Source organism: Phocoena phocoena, chromosome 1 (assembly GCF_963924675.1).
Source record: "Phocoena phocoena chromosome 1, mPhoPho1.1, whole genome shotgun sequence".
NCBI classification, from domain to species: domain Eukaryota; kingdom Metazoa; phylum Chordata; class Mammalia; order Artiodactyla; family Phocoenidae; genus Phocoena; species Phocoena phocoena.
In genome coordinates this window covers 81909178-81928591 of record NC_089219.1, presented here as the reverse complement: position 1 = coordinate 81928591, position 19414 = coordinate 81909178, and the positions used below count along the sequence as shown (strand labels likewise).

The 19414-nt window shown below is 41.6% G+C and overlaps 1 protein-coding gene across 1 annotated transcript in view; it reads left to right on the top strand.

Annotated features, from left to right (window-relative positions):
* Positions 1–6380: 6380 nt before the first annotated feature.
* The window catches only part of EVI5 (ecotropic viral integration site 5), a 204697-nt gene continuing 191663 nt past the window's right edge, over positions 6381–19414 (top strand). The window contains exon 1 of the mRNA XM_065877096.1: positions 6381–6703. The gene's annotated coding sequence lies outside the window, so the exon portion shown is untranslated. The remainder of the gene's footprint in view (positions 6704–19414) is intronic.

The window sequence follows — 19414 nt, the reverse complement described above, 5'->3', positions numbered from 1 at the left end:
TGTGAACATTTCAGTTTTATTTTGAGAATGTTATCTCATTGTATTGCGGCCATTTGAGTGAGGAACAAAAATTTATGAAGGGTTAGGTTTAATTCCACACCTGTAAGAAAGATTATTTTAGTAAGTGCCTTTTGTAATTCAATACCATTTCTCTCCTTGCTGTAATTGGCAGCTGGTTATCTTTTTTGAATGTGCTTTCTCAGAGGAGACAATGTGTCTGTATGGGTTTCAAATTTCTCATGTGGAGAAAAAGATTAGCTGAGGAAAATGCTGGTTACCAGCATTTGGTCCTAATGTTGATGGCTGTATGGCCTTTCAGTGATGACTTCAGCAGTGGTTGCTTCCCAGTCCTGTTTAGGAGCACAGGACATAATAAAAACTAAATTAATTTTACCATAAAGTAACACCTTCCTAATGTAGTTTCCCAATTTCCTTTTTGGTAGAGGTGGGGACAGAGTACTAATTAACATTAGCTAAAGTTTGTACTTTACTGTTATTAGACAATTTTCACATGAAATAACACATCTATTGTTGGCAACTCTTATCCTTATTTGTCTGATGAAGAAACTGAAGCTTACAGAGGTCAAAGACCAAACAATTAGCAGGTGGTAGAGTCAGGAGTTTTCTATTTAAGAGTCTGTTTAAAATTTTTTGCGTGTTGGTGCTTTGTGGCTTTGGATAATAGCAATTACCATTCGTTGAATGCTTATTTTGTGCCTTGCATATATTATTTCATTTAATTCAACACTTACATAGATACTTTTATTATCTCCAGTTTATAGACGAGAAGATTGGAGCTCAGTGAGGTTAAACACACTTTTGGAAAGCACACTTGAAATTTTAGGTCACAGTCTAGTCACATGCATTAATTTGGAGGTTACTAGTTCCCAGATAATTGGATAGATTAGAATTGCTACTATAGTTGCACTAAATTTTGTCTTGCGGTAAAACAGATATTTCAGACAGTCAAGAAAAGAATAGACTTCTCCTCTGGTGGGTGAGGTGGAAATTAGCACTCTACTGATGTCCCATTTTGGTGGCACAATTTCAAAAGCTGTTGTTGGGTTGATAATGTGAATGTCTGATATCACACGTAGAAATGATGTCCAACCTCTAGAGCCTGAGAGCAGGTTCTTTACCACAACTGTGGCAGATATTGTCCCTACCTGTACACAAACGCCAAGAGATGGCAATAGAGTTGTGTTCCTCTTAACAAACAATGTTCTTTCCTAAGATAATGTGTCTTGCAAACAACAGAATGCAGTGGAGGTGAAGTGGTGACGTTAAAGCCATTCTTCTAAACTCGGTATAAGGAGAGGCCACAGTTTTTGCACTTGAGTGGCTTTTGGATTTGTGCTGTGGAAAGCATTGAGCCGAGTGAAATAAGCTTTCACTATTTCATTGTGAGCCTTCAGTTTTCAAGGCAAAAAAAATCTGAATATTAGCTGGAGGTCACAATGGAGTGTTGTTTCTCCTTTTTCTAGAATAGTTCTGCCAAGAGAACTTTCTGATGGATGGACATGGTCTATGTGTGCTGCCCTAGTAACAAGCAGCCACATGTGGCTATTATTAAGCACTTGAAAGGTGTGAGCGCGACTGAGAAACTGAAATTTTAATTTAAGTTTAAATGTAAATAGTCACACGTGACCAGTGGCTGATGTATTGGACAGTGCAATCCTAGAATGTAACTGAGATGCCCTGGTTCTCTCTGGAAGCTCCAGATGCCAGCTGCTCAAAGTGAGAGTGGGCAGTGAGTTTGACTCCACTGGTGAGTTCCTTTTCTGTACTCTGGGTAGTTTTTGCCTCTCAGGGGAATGCCTCCCTTGCCTTTCCTTTCTGTGAGCAATGAGGCTCACATGGCTGACTTATAAAACACTTGGCAGTTGAGAGCACTGTGTTCTGATACTTAACCCTTGCCTGGTTTAGAGGGGATTAGAGCTCAGACCCTCCTTCTGTTCCCCTCCTGGACAGTGAAACAAATCAATGATAAGGGTGTGTTGTATTAGAACATAGGGAATCTTGAATTGCTAACTGAATTTGCCTCATACTCAACTGTCTCTGAGGACGGTGCCCCTGCCCACTGCCCCCATACTTCCTCTATCTTCTACTCTAGTTTCAGGGTGTGAACAGCCGAGGGCAGAAAGCTGGAGAAGAGGCGGTGTTGGTGTGGAATTCACACAGTGGGATTTCACTTACGCGAGTGCTCAAGCACTTGGGAGAGGTTAGAATTAGCTATTTCTCTAGTTAGAATTAGCTTTAATGTTAATTTATACAAATTTTATTTATTAAAAATAAAAATATTAATTTTAATTTTTCAGTAAAATAAATGTGCAAGCTCTTTCATCAAATAAATTGGAAAGTCAGAGCTAATGGTAGAAGCTTCTCTCCTCAGGCCCATGACCTCATTAGAGATAGTACATCTCAGGCACTTAGCACAATGGTACTGATTATTTGGATTATTTAGAATATTTTTTATATATATGTACAATTTTTACCAATTAAAAATGTGTAATTTGTACCAATAAAATTAACACCAAGCTTGCTCTTTATCATTGATTCAAAATACATTGAACAGCTACTATGCAAAGTGCTGGGGCAACTGAATAGTCTAAGACAAAATATGATTTCAGTCATTGCAAAGCTCTTGATCTAGTGGGTAAGTAATATAAACCACTTCTGACATTAGACAGACTGGTTTCAAAGCCCTGCCCCACCATTTTCCATTGGTATAAATGGGGGCAAGTTACATTGTATTTACTAAGTGTCAATTTTCTCATATGCAAGGGGGTTATAATGATATCTGCCTCATGAGGATAGTATGAGGCTTAAAAGAAATAATGTATGTATAGCCCTTAGCCAATACTCACACACAGAGAGTGCTCAACCGTGTGTTAGCTTATTTGTTTTAAAATGAAGTATAATTGACTCAGGATATTATATTAGTTTCAGGTGTACAGCATAGCAATTTGATATTTTTATATGTTATGAAATGATCACCACAATAAGTCTAGTTACAGTCTGTCACCAAAGTTATCACAACATTATTGACTATATTCTCTACATTACATTGCCATGACTTATCTATTTTATAACTGGACATTTTTACCTCTTAATCCCCTTAACCTATTTTACCCAATCCTCCACCCCCTTGGTGACCACCAGTTTGTTCTCTGTATCTTTGAGTCTGTTTCTATTTTGTTGTTTGTTTTGTTTTTCAGAGTCCACATGTAAGAGAAAACATATGATATTTGTTTTTCTCTGCCTGACTTATTTTACTTAGCATACATACCCTCTAGGTACTTCCATGTTGTTGCAAATGGCAAGATTTCATTCTTTTTTATGCCTAATATTCCATTGTGTATATATACACAATATCTTTATCCATTCACCTTCTGATGAACTCTTAGGTTGCTTCCGTATCTTGGCTATTATAAATAATCCTGCAGTAAACTTTGGGGTACACATATCTTTTTTACCTTTTTTTTTTTGGCCATGCCGCAAGGCTTGCAGTATCTTAGTTCCCCGACCAGGGATCGAACCCATGCTCCCTGCAGTGGAAGCACGGAGTCCTAACCACTGGACCTCCAGGGAATTCCCTGCACATATCTTTTAAAATTAGTGTTTTCATTTTCTTCAGATAAATACCCAGAAGTGAAATTGCTAGATTGTATGTATTTCTATTTTCAATTTTTTGAGGAATCTCCATACGATTTTCCATATGGCTGCACCAATTTACATTCCCACCAATAGTGTGCTACTGATTTGAGTACTTGGACTCTCTAATCAATAGAAATTGATAAGAGGCCAGACAAGAAATTCAGGCAAGTTACTGGGGCTCCTGGTGCAGCATGAGGGAGCAAAACCAAGTAACAGGTGCTCTTACTCACTCCTAGGGGTCAGGGGGCAAGCTGGTTCCCTTGGGCAGGAGGCATAGCTTAGGTGGTCTGTCCACCCCCTTGGTGGTGCTATGTGCAGGGGTCCTGAATAGTACCCTGCTTCTGCTCCTGGCATCTCAGAAACAGCAGTTCGTTTGGGGCCTTTTTGTATTGTGTCCTAACTGCCCCAACTGCACATGTGCACAGTTATTTTTAGTCCCTTATAGTTTCTTTGTATTCTGTTGCTCAAGGAAACATTTGTGCAGGTGCAAGCACTTTAGTAAAGGGTCCCAGGTCCCAGCCTAGCTCAAGTGCGGGAGGGTTTTATGACTCAGAAATTTCTCTCATACACTTTCCCAGCCAATTTCTGGCCAGAGGCAACCAGTTACAATTTTTTTTCGTAGAATTTCAAATAAATAGAATCATAGAGTATGCACTCTTTTGTGTCACTTATTTATTTTCACATAGGTAATGTATTCACATGGCTTTAAGTTAAGAAGGTATACAAAAGAGCAGGCAGTCTCCTTCCCAGCCCTGACTCCCAATCATTCAATCTTCCTCCCTTGAAGCAAAAATTACTATTAGATTTATGTGGGCCCATCCCATAGCTATCATTATTAATTCAGGGCTTTACACAGGTACTTTGAGAACTCAGTTTTAAAGGTTACCCAAAGGATCTTCTGACAGCCCAGCTAAAACAATATAAAATCAGTTTAAAAATAACTGGAGTTCTTTTTAGACTCTGATTCCGAATGTCAGATTGTGACATTTTACCTATCTATGACTTAGGTAACCTTCAAGCCATATCTAGTTCAAGTTCTGGCATCCTATGATTCTCATTTATTGATGAAACAAAAAAATATTGAACAAATATGGAAATACAACCATGAACCAAAGAAAACCAAGCTCCTGGCCTTATTGATGTAAGTAGTCCAGTGGGGGAGGGGAAACAAAAATTCACCAAAATAATCATATAATTACAGTTTCAGTGTCATGTGATAGGAATGGACCAAGATAGGGAAGTGTGAAGATGCTTCTCAGAGGTAGAGACTAGAGGTGTGGTTAGAAGGATGAGGATTGGAAGAGACTTCCAGGCACAAAGCAAAGCATATGCAGGTCTGTGCAGGGAGAAAACTGAGGAATTGGAAGAGGCCAGTCTGGCTGGAACAGAGAAAGGATGGAATGTGGTCTGAGCAGTGAGAAGAGGTGGAGAGGTGGGCAGGCCACCAGACCATGCAGGTTAGTTAAGAGGTTTTGTCTAAGGAAGTGGGAGGCCATTGAAGTGGTACATGCTGGGAAGATAAAGGATCGCACGGCCATTTGTGTGGAGAAGAGATTAGAGAGGGGCTAGGGGGCATGAGGGTAAACCAATTAGAGACTAAATTTGTAGCCCTCCCAGGCCCCTGGCCCTCCCAGACAAAGGGAGTTTGGACTAGGGTGGTGATGCAGGAGATGGTAGAGGACAGATTCAAGGAAATTTTGGGACGTAAAATCTATAGAATTTGCTGATAGATGGAATATAGGAAGGAAAGGTAGATTAACAAAATGTCTCTTAGCTTCCTATACAAGATGGATTCAGTTGCAATGAAACTGTTAGTTGAAATTACTTTAAATAATGGCATAATCTGAAGTTATGCAAAATTTTGCCTCAGATGCAATTTCAAGTTTTTAGCTGGGTGGAGAGCATGGCTCTACTTCCTATTTTCTGGTATTTCTTAATCTTGTTTTTTAAAAAAAATAGAGGATTTTTCTTTTTCTGAAATACTTATTACAGTGGAACCCCCTCTGGAGATTATAAATTTAAATTAGGTAATAACCAGGACTATTTAATTTCTAGGCAATTTTTTTGTGCTAATTACTATCATTTTGTCACTTCTAAATGTATAATGAAAGTAATTTACATTGCCTTTGTTATTATTATTGTTATTTTTTGCCTGTTTTTCCTGGGATTAGACCGGAATTAGTAGGTTGTTTCTGTTCTTAAGTACTTTCCTTCTAACAATTTCTTTGTTGATATTGGATGACTGCCCGGCTGGACCTCACATATTTGTGCCCATGTCCCTGCCGGACTCCGCATAAATCCAATGTGTCGAGACGACTGATGGTAGAGTGATTTGCAATCACAAGTGCCATTTACATGTTAATTATTGTTTTTGGGAGTGACCAGGTCACCTCTTGGGGAAGCACGGACGGCCTTTCGAAGGTTGCGCGTCTGCATCCCGTGGCCGCGACCAAGCGACATGCGCATAAGCAGTGCAGCAATGCGAGGCCCGCAGCCTTAAGCGCGGGGTCGCTTCGGGGCGGGGGGAGTGTCTGGTGCAGCTCTTACAGGCAAGGGGCGGTTCCAGAGACTGGGGAAGTCAGCAATTTGTGGGTCTGACCGCTGGAACTTTGAAAGAGAGGCGGAGGAACAAGCGGGAGTTCCCCGCCCCCGTTCCCCACGGTCCAATCCCTTCGGCTTCTTTTCTCAGCCGGCCCGCCCGTCCCCTAACCTGCTCGAACCCATTAAGCGCTAGGGCGGCCCGGTCTCTTTAAGGCCCTGCCGCGCCTGCGCCTTGAGCCTTCCTGACGCGGCCGGGCCGGACCCGGGAGGAGCCGGCGGCGAGCACAGTAGGGGTTGGGTGGTAGTTGAAACCGCGGCGGCGCGGGGGGAGTGGGTTAGCGTCTGAGGCTGCCCCGAGTTCCTGAGTGAGCGCGGCGCTCAAGTGGGGGCGCGAACGGCGGCCGGCGGAGCCGGGAGAGAGGCCGAGGCGCTGAGACGCGGCGGCGCGGCTGCCGGCTGGATGGGAAGTTAATGTTTACGGCGGAGTCCACCCAGCGTTTCCAAGGTGAGGGGCGCCGCGCCAGGCCGGGCGGGCCGCGAGCCCGGGTTCCGCGGGGCGCACAGCCGGGCCGAGGCGCGGCGAGCGGGGGCCGCCAACCAAACTTGCGGCGCGAGCGGGGCGGGCGCGCCCAGCCCCCCGGGGCCTAAGTTCCTTGTGGTCGCCGCGACCCTCCTGCCGTGGGCGCTAAGGGAAGAAACTCTCCCGCGGGACTTCCAGTGGAGTCCCGGCGAGGTGGAGGGACTAGGCAGCTTCGGGAGCGCTTCCTCGTAAACTCTGTGGGGGAATACTGACTCTTCACCCCCGCCCTCGAGGCCAGGAGTCTGTTCCTTCTGGGTGACCTGATGGGGCGAGACCGTCCGCGCCTCTTGCAAAGTTGGCGTCTTTATTTGGCCTCTGGGATTCTGCGCAAGGCCGTGTCTCCAGGCAGGTGATGGGCGAGCCAGGTGTGCTAGATGATGCCCAAGGATGCACTTGGGGAGCGTTTGTAGCCATCACTGAATCACCTTATGACTAGCGGGGCAAGCCTCAAATTAACCACAGTATTTCCGGTAGGTTGGATTGTGGTGTTGGTGTTTGCTTTAGAGTTGCTGTGATTTCTTTGTGGCTTCGTTTTTGTCTTTTGGGCTACACAGATCAACTCAGCTGGCATTCTCTCACCGAAGAGTTAACCAAAACTTTTGGAATGGCTTCTTCACTTTCCTATCTGTTGTTGTTAGAGGTGATTTCAAAAAGTAGCATTTTCTTGCAAAGATTTCTTTGGGTTACAGTGTAGAATAACAGACTCCTTTTATTGCTGAAAGAAATCCGGTGCTTCGTGAAGATCAAGAAAAGTTATCTGTTCATAGTTTTTACCTTTGTTCTGGGTTGAAATGTGTTAGCAGCTTTGTTTTGTTTTTTAAAAACATTTTATTAATAAACTTTCGACTGTTTACCAGAAGCTCCTTTTCTATTTTAAAATGCTAGTATTAATGTCTCTGAGAAATTTGTGTCAAAGAAATCTTAGAAAACTTATTGTAGTATAATATATTTTAAAAAGTGCACAATCTTGAGTATGCAGGTAAAGAATTTTTACTAAGTATACTATCACAGATCAAGAAACAGAACATTGCTAGGTTGAGGTTTATGTCTAGGAGTGGAACTCTTGGTTTATGAGGTATGTAAATGATAAAACTTTAGCATTAGATACAGTTGAACATTTTCCCAGTGTTCTCCCAATTATCAGGGAATGGTATTCCATTTACCTCATATCCTTGCTAATGCTTGTCAGTTTTAAAAATTTTTGCTATTTTGGTAAAAGTGTAGTAATATATGTGTGGTCTTACTTACATTTTTCTGATTGTGGTTGGGTATCTTTTGTTGGCCATTTATATGTCTTTTGTGAAGTGCCTGTCAAGTCTCACTATTATTTTTTTAATTGGTCTGTAATTCTTTATGAGTTCTGTGTGTGTGTGTGTGTGTGTGTGTGTGTGTGTGTATACACATCTGTCTTCCATGAGTCCTTTCTGGACTTAATCTTTTTCCACTCTGTATGTTGCCTTTTCACTCTTTTAATGGCCTTTTTTTGATGAATGGAAATTGGTTTTTTTTTTTTTTTTTTTTTTTTTGCGGTACACGGGCCTCTCACTGTTGTGGCCTCTCCCGTTGCGGAGCACAGGCTCTGGACGCACAGGCTCAGCGGCCACGGCTCACAGGCCCAGCCGCTTCGCGGCACGTGGGATCTTCCCCGACCGGGGCATGAGCCTGTGTCCCCTGCATCGGCAGGTGGACTCTCAACCACTGTGCCACCAGGGAAGCCCGGAAATTGTTAATTTTAATGAAATATACTTAATCCTTCCCTTTATGATTACTGCTTTTTGTGCCCTATTTAAGAAATCTTTGCCTAGCCTAAGAATATGGAGATATTTCCCCATGTTACTGTACAGAAGTTTTATTTTGTTTTACTTTTCGTATTTAAGATGGACAATTTACAGTAAATTCCAGATGGATTGTAGGGGTCCAGCTTCACTTTATACCATATGGGTATCTATTTGACCCAGCACCATTTACTGAATATACCATCGTTGCCCTTCTGCACTGTGTGACACTTTTTCATAAATCAGGTGACTGTATAAGTGTGGATCTGTTTCTGGACAATATTCTGTTTCATTGGTCTATTTGTTATCCTTGCACCAATATCACTATCAACTGATGTAACTTTATAATAAGCTCTGATATCTGTTGTTCGTGTATATATATATATATATATATATATTTTTTTTTTTTTGGCTATGCTGGGTGTTAGTTTCCTCACGCGGGCTCCTCGCTGTGGGCTTCTCTCTAGGTGCGGCGCGTGGGTTTAGTTGCCCTGTGGCCATGTGGGATCTTAGTTCCCCCATCAGGGATCGAACCTGCATCCCCTGCATCGGAAGGTGGATTCTTCTTAACCACTGGACCACCAGGGAAGTCCCGATGGTTGTTCCTATTTTGTTCTTTAAGATTGTCTGGGCAGTTCTTGGTTCTTAGAGTTTCCACATAAATTTCAGAATCTTGTCCATTGCTACAAATTTTGGAAATAGAGAATTGACATCTTAACAATATTGAGTTTTCCAGTTTATGAACATGGTATATTTCTCCACTTATTTATGTCTTTTAAAATTTCTCTAATATTTTGTAGTTTTCTGTATAAAAGTCTTCCACATCTTTTAAAAAAATTATTTATTTTTGGCTGCGTTGGGTCTTCATTGCTGCACATGGGCTTTCACTAGTTGCCGTGAGAAGGGGCTACTCTACGTTGCGGTGTGCAGTCTTCTCATTGAGGTGGCTTCTCTTGTTGCGGAGCACAGGCTCTAGGCGTGCGGGCTCAGTAGTTGTGGCTCATGGGCTCTAGAGCGCAGGCTCAGTAGTTGTGGCACACGGGCTTAGTTGCTCCGCAGCATGAGGGATCTTCCCGGACCAGGGCTCGAACCCGTGTCCCCTGCATTGGCAGGCGGATTCTTAAGCACTGTGCCACCAGGGAAGTCCCACATCTTTTCTTCTTATTCTTAGGTATTTGATTTTTAAAATATTATTGTAAGTGATATTTTAAAACATTTGTGGCCAGTATACAGAAATACAGCTGATTTTGAGGGGTGGGGAGAGTGGCTCTGGGATTATTTTAAAACAAATCCCAGACGTCATTTCATCAATAAATCCTAAATCTTTAATGTCCCTTCAAGACCTAGTCCAAATTACACCTTGTATGCTCTAGTTTTCCAAGGTTTTAAAATCTCTTCTTGTATGTTATCTCCAGTGTCTGGGACCAATTAAGGATTTATAGAGTGTTTAACATGGAGTGTAACTGTGTTAGGCTCTGGGGATATGAAGCTGATTAAGATGCTGCCCCTGCCTTGAAGAAGTTGAGAGTCTAAGAGGAGTTGTAGAAATTCAGAAGACCTTTATTTATCCTCCACTAGGAGAAGTGCTGTGATGAAAATTGGTTTGGCTGCATGCAAAAGGGGCATTTAAATCCAAGTGTGGGGCACGTACTGTGCCTGGCTCCCGGTGTTCTGAGAGCTGCATGGAGGAATTGGGCTGGGGGTGAGGGCTGCTATTACCACACATACTTCTGCTTTATTCCTTGGCTTTCAGCCTTGAGCCTTGCTCCACTCTTCTTGAGTCTGGAGTCTCTCCAAGTCACTGTTTCCAGAGAATAAATTTGTGAGAGGATGTGAATAGTGGAGAAGGGAAACTGGAGGTCCATGTACAGACTTTACCAGACTTTAAACCACTAACCTGCTCTTCAGCCCCATACTTCTTCCCCACTGACTATATCCCTCGAGACTCTCAAGGGCTGAGCCTTCTGGGGCTCTGTGAGCAAGGCACATCAGCCCGTTGACCATATTCCCTTGTGCAGGCCTGTAGGTTTAGCTTCCCATCCTCTACTTAGTTACTTATTCCTCAGTTACTTACGGCATCTATGAAACAAGAAAAAGTCTCTTTTCTTGTTTCATAGATGCCGTATCTCTCTTACCTACCTGAGATTGTTAAAGACAGTTTCTTTAAGCTTTGTTTTTCCTTGCATAGCTTGTTTCCTCCAAGTTACTTTTTTTCTGTTTGGTATAGTCTCAGCAGTAGAGGCCCTCTTCAGAGGTCTGATAATCCTCCTTGGTTGTTTGCTTGTGACTGAGGGACCAAATACATCAGGTAGCAGTACTTTTTAAAAATTTAAGTGTGATTGCACACAGTAAAATATATAGATTTTAAGTGTATAGTTTGATGATTTTGCTGTGTGTACACCTGTGTAATGAACACAAGGTAGAGAGCATAGTGAAACCCCTAGAAAATTCCTTCGTATCCCTTCTATCTTCCCCACTCCTTGCCCAGAGGCAACCACTATTCTGATTTCTGTCTGCATAGATTAGCACCAGTATTTTCTAAAGTTGCCCAGGTGATTCCACTGTGTGGTCAGGATTGAAATCATTGGTTTGGGTGGGCTGTTTGAGGCTCTCTCCAGTATCTGTCTTTCCGTTTGGCCTGGTCAGATTTCCCAGAGAGTATCCCAGTTTTCTGCTTGGAGGCCAGAGGTCTAGTTGCCAGTGGTCTGGGAACTCAGGAAAAGAGGGCTGGGTAATGAGCCATAGAGCATTTAATATGAAGGGACATACAATTTGCCTCTTTTTGTTAGGATACCTTCATCTTCCACCATGTGTGATTTACCTTTTTTAGAGAATAAATCTCTAACCTGCTGCCTCATTGAGGTTGGGTCACTCAGCACCTCGGGAGAGGCATGGGCTCTAGGTTTCTAACTGTTCAAACAGCTTTCACCTGATCCTTTCTTTCTTTAGTCTCCCTTCCCTCTCTGTGTTCTGGCAGTTCCTGAACCCTTTGAGGATTCTTTAGCGCAAAGTGGGTTTGTTCTTAGTTGTCAGCACTGCTGTCTTATAATTTGTCTTTGACCAAATCAGTTATCACTCATCCATCTTTCCAGCTTCCAAAATTTTGTTGCTGTTGTTTCTTCCATTCTCTCAATCCTTATGGTTTGTGTCCTAAAAACAGAACAAAACAACAGCAACATTTTCTTTATCTTGTTTTAGTAGTGTTTCGTGAGGGAGCAAAATTAGATGTGTGGGTTCGTGAGGGAGCAAAATTAGATGTGTGGGTTCAGTCTGCAGTCTTAACGTGCAAGTCCCTCATCTGCTTTCCATTCATCATACAAAAATGTGCTGCCATCTGCCCACCACTGTTTTCTCCTCCCTGTGGGGTTGTAGCTGTTAAAATTTCTTTACTGTTATCTACATAGAATGTTAGGAGGGAGAGCACTTAAATGTTGGATCAAACTGTAATTTCCCTAGAAACCTCTAAATTCTTTTGAGAAGTTTACATTGTCCCAGAATCTTATAATCTCAGGATTGGAAATGATTTTAAAGATAAGCCAGCTTAGTGAGCTATTTGATACTTTCTGTAGTGGGAAACTCGCTATAAAGAGAGAAATGACTGGAGAAACAGAGTGGGCTGTGGATCTCTGCAGTGGGTCTGGAAATCAATATGTGCGTTAAACATTTAATATTGAAAGAACAAATAATAGATCTTGCATATTTGTAACATACAGGAATTATCAAAAAGTCGTGGTGGTTTTGTTATTTTAATCAATAATTCTTAAATCCAGCTACTGTCATGGGTGGGAGGTAATACTTAGAATTTTTTTTGTTTGTTTGTTTTTTGGGTTTTTTTTTTGTTTTTAGCTGAGTTCTCTGAATACTTATTACAACGGGTCATCAGCAGTAATAGGGGTACGGGAGAGAGATAGGAGATGCATTTGCCCCTCAGGTAGATCTTGGGGGTCTGCCAGCCTGTGGGGGTTTCCTTCAGGCCTGCCTTCCACCAGATGCGCTTCAGGTCTCTCTTGAACTTGATTTGCTGCCGTTTCAGGCGTCCTTCCTTGACTTTCCGCAGTAGGTGCTGGGTCCTCTTGACCAGCTTGCAGTACTTGCGATGATTCATCTTGTACTGGCAGATCTTGAGTGTGTTTTTGCACTGCATCTGGGGTGCATCCCAGACCTCCTTACCCCACTGCTCGACCCCTTCCCCCACCTGGCTGGGCGGACACTCAGAGTTGGGCTGGAGACACAGTCCCTAGGACCCCAGCGTCCAGTCTGGGCAGGAGGTAGCCAGCTCTCTAGGTCAGCCAGCTCTCCAGGGGGCTGATGGATATATTCCTGAACAGCAGCATCTCCTCAAGCTCCAGATGGACCCGTCTGCCAGGGAGAGAGGCAACGCCACTTGGGCCTGTTGGTTGTGTGCTGTAGCGAGGCCTGCAGGCATGCCTGCCCAGCACCCCTGAGACCCGCCAAGACCCACTGCAGCCTACCGGGAACAGCCCTGAGCAGCTGGGAAGTGAGGCACACCAGGAACAAGGTCTGTGTGTGGCGGCGGCCCCAGGTGCTCAGTGGAGCCTCCGTGAGCCTCAGCTTCACCCCGAGGTGCCCACTGCGTGGGTGGTGTGGACTCTCAAGTCCCAGGTCCCCAGCCCAGCCGGCAGCAGCCGCCTCCGCTGTCCCTGGAGCCCGCGACCTCATGCTGACCCTACCCAGACACCGCTGGGAGACTGACCATTCTGCTGTCCAGTATTTTTTGTTTTGAGAAAAAGATTATATTCCAGAAAAAATTGAAAAGTATTGCTAAAGTTGTAGAAATCTTATAGTTAATGTAAACTGGTAAATTAATTAGAACCACCCATTAAAGCCTCTCTGTTAAGCTCCTGATAACTTTGTTATGCTTTGCATTCCTTTTTTCTTTAAAATACTAAGTATGTTTCCAAATGCTCTTTGAGATAAGAGTTTTTTATCATAAAGTTCATGATGAAATGAAAATATTATTCTCAATATAATTTGTTTTTTCTTAGGCTAAATTTATAAAATTTTATGTGTTTACCTTTATATTGTGTCCATCCTTTTCTGTGTTACAGTATCCTTTTACATTTGAGATTTATGCTAGATAGTGAGTGGGTTTTTTTGTTTGTTATTTTCTGTAATGCCCTTATTTAGCCCTTTGTTACTCTTCAAATTAATTTTGAACAAGTTACATAAAATATAAAAGTCTGCTTATCACTGCACACAGTTTTATATGTTTGCATATAAAATTCAAGCTATCAATTAAAGATAACATTGGCAGTTATTACTATCTGTTTTGGCGGTATGATAGTCCTTCCTCATTGGAAACATGTAGGTTAATTAATGTGTGTTTTGTGGCTAGAAGCTGTTGACTGTGGCCTCATATGTTTGCTCAGAAAGGGTCATCCAATTTCTCATAATTCTAAGTTGCCTGGTGTGTTTATTTGTTGCCATTCCCAGATGTTTATTACTGTCTCTGTACTTCATGAGAGCATTCCCTGCCTGTGCTGTTGGCAGTTTATTGTTTAAATGGCCAGAGAATGTGGGTTTAGTGCTTGTTAATTGTTCTTTGTACTAATCCAACTGCTCACAATTGTACTTTGAAAAATATTCCCTAAAGCTGGTTAAACTGGCCATTATCTGGGTCTTCATTGTTGGTTTTGCTATTCATTGTCTTTTGGGTTCATGATTAGGGCTCTCTCCTTAAGGAACTGCTAGCTCCTGTGTTCTTGGAAGGAATCTTGATAGAGATAGGAGCAGAATGGTTTTATTATGGATCATTGCTCTTTTTGTTTTTCATAAGAAAGTGGAAGCACTGATAGGGAAGTGAAGATGGGGATTTTGTCTTACCTTTGAATTGGTATTCAAATGATTAGTTGCTGTATTTGGCCTGATACAGATCTTTTGCTATGTTAAAAATGAATCCAGCATTCTCATAAATTATGCTAGTAAGTTTGTTAGAACAATGTTAACAGATACTGGATAGGAACTTCCCTGGTGGTCCAGAGGTTAAGACTCTATGCTCCCAGTGCAGGGGCCTGGGTTTGATCCCTGGTCAGGAAACTAGATCCCACATGCCACAACTAAAGATCCCGCACATGGCAATGAAGATCCTGCGTGCTGCAGCTAAGACCCGGCGCAGCCAAATAATAAATAAATATTAGAAAAAAAGATACTGGATAAAAGTTTCACTTGAATGAACCACTGTATAATATGATATTTGAATGAGACACATAAGAGAAAGAAGAAAAATTTAATATATTCAAGTATACCAGAATCAGGATAGTTTAGAAGACTGAGCCAGAATTTGCTGGTGAGGAGGTAGACCTTGAAGTAAATTGAGAACGAATCTTAGGGAATAATCTCATGAAAAGTGTAATGCCTTTAAACATTTAATTTAAAATACATGTAAGAGAGGAGCACAAAGTTAAAGACTCAGCTTGGCTGCTTTTTTGAAAATGTGGAGAAGCTTCTTTTCTGCTGCTGGATGAACAAGGTTATAAATGTTGTCAAGCATTTAACACACGAGATCAGAAAACTGAGTCAGTAAATGATCTAGAAATTTAATGAAGTTATGAACATTGTCAGTAAGTCAGTAAGAACCACCAAAGGTAACACATATGTAGCATCTCCTATGTGTCAAGCATAATGATAGGTACTGGGAAGACAACGGTGATCAATAGTACATAGACAAAAATCTTTGCTTTCACAAAATTTATAAACCAGGGGAACACACAGTTGGTATAGTCTTGTTTCTTTACTTTTTTTTTTTTCTGGCCATGCTGTGCAGCTTGTGGGATCTAAGTTCCCTGACCAGGGATTGAACCTGGCTCCAGCAGTGAAAGCACTGAGTCCTAACCACTGGACCACCAGGGACCACTGCAGACCAGGGTAATTAAGTGATTAATTTGTCTTAAATCTTGAGGTTTTTTTGTTTGTTTGTTTAAATTGAAGTATAATTGATTTTCAATGTGTCAGTTTCAGGTGTACAGAGAAGTGATTCAGTTATACTGAATCTATTCTTTTTCTTTATAGGTTATTACAAGATATTGAATATAGTCCCCTGTGCTCTACAGTAGGTCTTTATTGTTTATCTGTTTTATATACAGTAGTGTGTATCTGTTAATCCCAAACTCCTATTTATCACTCCCCCGCTTTCCTCTATGTTTGTGAGTCTGTTTCTATTTTGTAAATAAGTTCATTTGTATCATTTGTTTGGTTCCACATGTAAGTGATATTATATTATATTTGTCTTTCCTTGTCTGATTTTACTTCACTTATGATTATTTCTAGGTCCATCCATGTTGCTGCAAGTTATTTTATTCTTTTTTATGGCTAATATTCCTTTGTATGTGTGTATACCACATCTTTATCCATCCATTTGTCGATGGACATTTAGTTTGCTTCCATATCTTGGTTATTGTAAATAGTGCTGCTGTGAACATTGGGGTGCATGTATCATTTCAAATTAGAGTTTTTGCCCAGAAGTGGGATTGCTGGATCATATGGTAATTCTTTTTTTTAAATTAAATTTTTATTTATTCATTTGGTTGTGCCGGGTCTTAGTTGCAGCTCGCTGGCTCCTTAGTTGTGGCTTGCCAGCTCCTTAGTTGTGGCATGCAAACTCTTATTTGTGGCATGCATATGGGATTTAGTTCCCTGACCAGGGATGGAACCTGGGCCCTCTGCATAGGGAGCATGGAGTCTTAACCATTGTGCCACCACGGAAGTCCCTCATATGATAATTCTATTTCAGTTTTTTAAGGAACCTCCATACTGTTCTCCATAGTGCCTGTACCAATTTACATTCCCACCAACAGTACAGGAGTGTTCTCTTTTCTCCACACCCTCTCCAGCATGTTATTTGTAGACTTTTTGGTGATGGCTGTTCTGACAGGTGTGAGGCTTTTTAAATAATTAGTATGGAAAAATGCTGAGTGAAGTAAAAGTTTTAAATTTTAATATTTGCTTTAAAAATTTTTGAGGTAAAGATTACGTATAGTGAAATGGACTTAACTCTACAATTGAATGAATTTTGTCGAATGTGTACTCCTGTGTTAATCTCTCCCTCCCCAGTAATCCCACATGATTCCTTTAGTCAGTTCCTGTTCCGCTGTCTTTTACCACAGATTCGTTTTTCATGTTCTTGAACTTCACCTAATAGAATAGTAGAATTAGTGTGTATTCTTTTCTGGCTGGCTTCTTTTGTTCAACATAATGTTTTGAAATTCATCCATGTTAATGCTCCTTTCAGTAGTTCTTTTTAACTGGTGTATAGTAATAACATTGTATAACAATAACACAGTTTGTTTATCCCTTTTCCCATTAGGATATTATGAAAGCTGTTATGAACACATAGCTATTAGTCTTTTTATAGACATACATTTTCGTTTCTCTTGGATAAATAACTAGTGGTGGACTTACTCGTTCATAGAGCAGATGTATGTTTAACTTTAGAAGACATTGCCAAACGGTTTTCCCAAGGGAATATATCATGTTACATTGCAACCAGCAGTCTGTGAAAGGTCTGCTTGAGTGACAAATCAGAATTGAGTTTCAGAAAGACTGTGCTGGTGCAGTGGGGTATGAGACTTGAGATAGGGAACACACACAGTTAAGTAATACAATTGAAAATTGATGTATTCTTGTTCTAAGGAATTGATAGGGAGGGAGAGACTTACAGATTCTGGAGCCTGTGGTATGTGGGGTGAGGATAAGGCAGGGGTCAGGTGATCCCCATGCATCTGCCATAGGCTGTTGGATATTGGTGTGTCAGTCATTAACAGAGAATACAGTGGAGGAGTAGATTTTAGAGGGAAGAGGGAGAAGTAAATCTGTTATGTTTGTAAGTAGTAATAAAAGGAAGTAGCAAAAGGAAGTAGATTAAATAACTGTGTATAGTGAGGAGAAGGCCCAGGATGGAATTGGAATTTTGGGGACCATTGACATATAAGAAATTAGCTGATGACGAGAAGTCTGCAAAGGAGCAGGAGTGAGTAGCCACCACAGAAGGGAAACCAGGGAAGTGATTTAACAAACTGAAAGAATAGAACTTTGAAAAAGGAGGGAGGGGCTTGAATGTTGTTAATGTGAGTAAAAAATAAGTGTAGCCTTTCTGGAGGTTAACTTTTTTTTATTATTTGACCCAATAGTTGCACTTTGTGGAATAACTTCTAGAGAAACAGACAAATGTGGAAAGGTATCACACACACATACACAGAGTATTATATAGTTTTCTATTGCTGCTGTAACAAATTAGTACAAACTTAGTGGCTTAAAACAAAAATATAGTCTCTTACAGTTATGGAGGCCAGAAGTCTCAAATGTTTCATGGGGCTAAAGTCAAGGTATTGACCCAGCTGGTTCCTGGGGTAGAATCTATTTCCTTGCCTTTTCCAGTTGCATTCCTTGTGTTCCTTGCATTGCATTCCTTGATCCCTTCCTCCATTTTCAAAGTCAACTGCATAGCATCTTCCGATGGGCCCAACCCAGATAGTTCAGGATAATCTCCTCATCACAAAATCCTTCCCTTAGGGCTTCCCTGGTGGCGCAGTGGTTGAGAGTCCGCCTGCCGATGCAGGGGACACGGGTTCGTGCCCCGGTCCGGGAAGATCCCACATGCCGCGGAGCGGCTGGGCCCATGAGCCATGGCCGCTGAGCCTGCGCGTCCGGAGCCTGTGCTCCGCAACGGGAGAGGCCACAACAGTGAGAGGCCCGCGTACCACAAAAAAAAAAAAATATCCTTCCCTTAATCACCTCTGCCAAGTCCCCTTTACAATTTAAGGTAACATTCACAGGTTCTGTGTTTTATGATGTGCTCTTTAGGAGGCCATTAATTAGTCTGCCACATAATACAAGGACAGAAGATCAAAGTACATTAAATTAAATTCTCAAAAATGTATAGTATGATCTGATTTTTTTTGGCTGCACCAGGCAGGGCATGCGGGATCTTAATTCCCTGACCGGGGATTGAACCTGTGCCCCCTGCAGTGGAAGCATGGAGTCTTAACCGCTGGGCCACCAGGGAAGTCCCCAAGTATGATCTAATTTTTGTGAACTTAAAAAAAATACATATACCTGTATATTACCATATGTATAGAAATCTTAATATATACTGTACAGCTAACAGTGGCTGTCTTTGAGAGTGGGATTACAGAGTACTCAAACTTTTCCATTTTTTTCTGTGATATTTCAATTCTTAACATGTATTTGCTAATCAGAAAAATAAAAAATAAATAACAGGAAAAGTACTGTATGGGTCACATGTTACAGAGAGGTCTGTAAGTAAGATAAGGACTATGAAGCATTTACTGGATTTAGCACAAAGAGGCTGTTGGTGAGTGACCTTGATAAGTGTGGTTTTAGTAAAATGGTATGGTAGAAGCCACATTGCAGTGAAAAAGTGGGAGGTGAAGGGAAGAATGAAAGCTAAAGCTATCTGTCCAGTTGCTTAGCTATGGGGGAGGGACGATACTGTGAGACAGGGGGTACTTAGTGGGGTGTAAGATCCAGTGAGAGCGCTAAATATGGCAGAGCAGCCTGTTTAAAAGTTGAGAGCAGAAACTGGGAAGAAGAGAGAGACCACCTGAGTTCCAGGATAATTCACAGAGCACGAGGCCTGTCTTCTGACTTCAGACAGAAGACCCACTTACCTGTGGCAGGTGAGACTAGAGAGGTGTGGATATGGGCAGTAGTTAAGTTTATAACATTTTCGTTTTCTTTAATATTATCAGATTAAAAAAACCCACAAACTCTTGTAGTCCTAAATGCTTCTTTGGCATTTTGTTAAAGTCCAAAGTTATTGTGTACCTGTGTTAATTTAGTCTTGCTAATGTACTCTCATTTTGTTGGTTTCTGATTATTCCTG